The 2566-nt window shown below is 44.9% G+C and overlaps 1 long non-coding RNA gene across 3 annotated transcripts in view; it reads right to left on the minus strand.

The window, feature by feature from the left end:
- Positions 1–8: 8 nt before the first annotated feature.
- Positions 9–2566, minus strand: part of LOC122190905 — a 3109-nt gene continuing 551 nt past the window's right edge. The window contains exons 2-5 of one of the 3 annotated variants that reach the window (XR_006182250.1): positions 1670–1837; positions 1125–1272; positions 623–793; positions 9–101 (exon numbers count right to left, since the gene is read on the minus strand). This is a non-coding gene — a long non-coding RNA (uncharacterized LOC122190905). The remainder of the gene's footprint in view (positions 102–622; positions 794–1124; positions 1273–1669; positions 1838–2566) is intronic. The other 2 variants (XR_006182249.1, XR_006182251.1) reach the window with 2 other exon arrangements.

Raw genomic sequence — 2566 nt, forward strand, 5'->3', positions numbered from 1 at the left:
CCCATAGCATTTGCTACCTTCACTTCTTGGTCCTTGCGTGCTCGTCAGTAATCCAAACGGATTTGATATGCCTTCCTCTGTTTATAGCCACGCCACTGGGACTGAAAACACACACAAGAAAAAAGGCGACTTTTCAAAGTGAAGAGCAGTAATTTACTATTCGATGCTTCTTTCTGCTGCTCAGTTTCCACTTCCCTTTGGCTGAATAAAATGTAACAGAGACATGCTCATCTTACAAGACATGCCGTAAGAGATATGTGGTGAAGCCTTAACTATTTCTTCCACCACCAGCTGTCGTTGTGAGGGACTTAGCAGCACCCCCCACCAAGGGCAAAACACAGCTAGAGAACAAATGACTAAAACTAAACAACCAAATGCACCATCCATTGCACAATTCTCAAGGCCATCTTCAAGTCTCCAAACCCACGGACTAATGGGAAGAGGGAGAGAAGTAATTTATACATAGTGATTCCCAGGGAGAAGGAAACGCCTTCCAATACTTTGCAAAACGAAGATAATTGTGCGTGGCAACTGCTTGAGTTGAACAAAACCAGTCAGTAAGCGTGCGTGTGGAGAGCAACTGACAAGTACAAGCTTCAAACAGAATTAGGGGATTTCATACCTGCATGCAAGTGATGGCTGGAACTTGCTTCTTCAAAAACCTCATTCTGGAGTTGAATTCCTGACAAACAAGACAGCCTCGACAACAAGCCTGAAGCTTCACCATCAGGTTCTCTTTGACCAGCCACAACTGCTCTCGGTCCTATGCTGCCGTGACTCCAGATACAGTGCTCTAGATTAGTGTTATGGTAGGAAGAAGAGCCAGGAAGAGAAAAGGGAGATGCAAAAATGACATGTTACACAGCGGCTTCTGTATTCTGCTCAAGAGAAACTTACAAGTTGCTTTTTGGTGAGCAGCAACACCACCGTCTTGTTCTGGTGATAAAGGTGTGCACATTCTCCACAATAGGACAAAGAGGTGCTGACGTGCAAAGTAGACAGTGAACAGGGAAACAAGATACAAAGCTTGCCAACTTGACTACTGTGGGGAAACATTACTTCTGAAAGTTGCAATGAGGCCTGAAATAGGGGCAACTTCAACTTCAGAGAAAAAGAGCACGTACTTTACCTGCATCTCCTCCCGTGACAGCTGTGTGTCATTCTGCACAAATTCCGTCGCTTCATCCCATCCTCCCTCTCTGCTCCTCACGTTATGATAATGATGACAGCCTCCTCTCACCCAGTGTTTCACCCGTTCACTGCCACTGCCTCCTGAAAGCAGAAATGCTGCTATGTTGAAAGCAAACACGTATCTAGCTTCCTCACATACAAATACTACAAGAAGGAAATGCATGGAGAGGGCCCTTCCTCCAAGCAATAGAAGGAACGCCTCAGATTCCAGTGAACCACCGCAAGAACTACCTAAGCACAACATATTCTACAAGTGGGGAATAGTTCACTGCTAACTTCTTCATTTCCTTCCTACCTTTTTTTCTTTCCTTTAACAAAGACTTTAGTTTACAAGGCAGCCTCAATTTCCTGTAACATGAGATTCTAACAAGATACCCAGAACGCAAGACTGCTCCTCACATTTCTCCCCCTCTGCTTTCCATTCTACAGGCAATCATCTTGAATTTACTGCACTAGCAGGCAGCTATTTGGGGTTCACCTGTGGCCATTTTTCTCCTTTCCACTTCTGCCAACTCTCGCTGCTATGTCTCTGCACACTCTGCAGCAACTCCGTACAGCCCCACATCTGGTGAGCACAAGGCACTCAGGGTAGGGCTGGTATCTCCGTCACCGACTGCCTCATTCACGGCCAGAATTCCTAAGGAAACTTCAACAACAGGAGGAGGCAGGTTACCTGCGCAGTCAGGAGCTCAGTGACTCACAACAAACTTCAGAGAGCAAGGCACTGTGCGAGTGTACACAAATACCTTCCTGTATTTATGCACAAAAATACTGATTAAAAAAAGACAACTTGGTGTACAACAATCTTTTCAGTACAGTGTGCATCTGTGTATGGCACAGTGTCTGACAGCGCTTTTTTTTGTGCTCTTAGTCCTACTATGGTGCTGATTTATCGACGGTATTTCTCTACAACCTTTTATCCATTCACTCAGCTGTACTCTGACAACAGCTGTAGTCAAGGCAGCTGCTTCTTGCAGAGCCCTGCTACAGCAGACAACTGACTCAAAAAGCACCTTTCCAGTGACTGCACCGTTCCTAGCAAGAATAGCAACCTGAACACAGAACAGGTTATCAACAAGAACAAGATGAGGAAAGAGCTAACCCAGGGCTACTCCAGAACTCTGTTGCAAACACAGTACAAAATCAACCACAGGTATCTCACCGAAGCAGTGAACACGAGATACAGTCATTTTCAGCACTGAGCAAATGTCTGTTCACACACACACAGGTAGAAGGGTATCTGAAGATCTTATTCAGGCTCAAAGAAGCATACTTTAATCCTGCTTTTGACCAAATGTTCTTTGGCACAGTCCACCTGCCAACTGCACTGATTTGTGTTTTTATCTGCACTTAGTGCAAAAAAAAAAAAAAAAAA

Source organism: Lagopus leucura, unplaced genomic scaffold (assembly GCF_019238085.1).
Source record: "Lagopus leucura isolate 7727_CA_CO unplaced genomic scaffold, USGS_WTPT01 34888-0_obj-0_obj, whole genome shotgun sequence".
In the NCBI taxonomy this organism is placed as follows: Eukaryota; Metazoa; Chordata; class Aves; order Galliformes; family Phasianidae; genus Lagopus; species Lagopus leucura.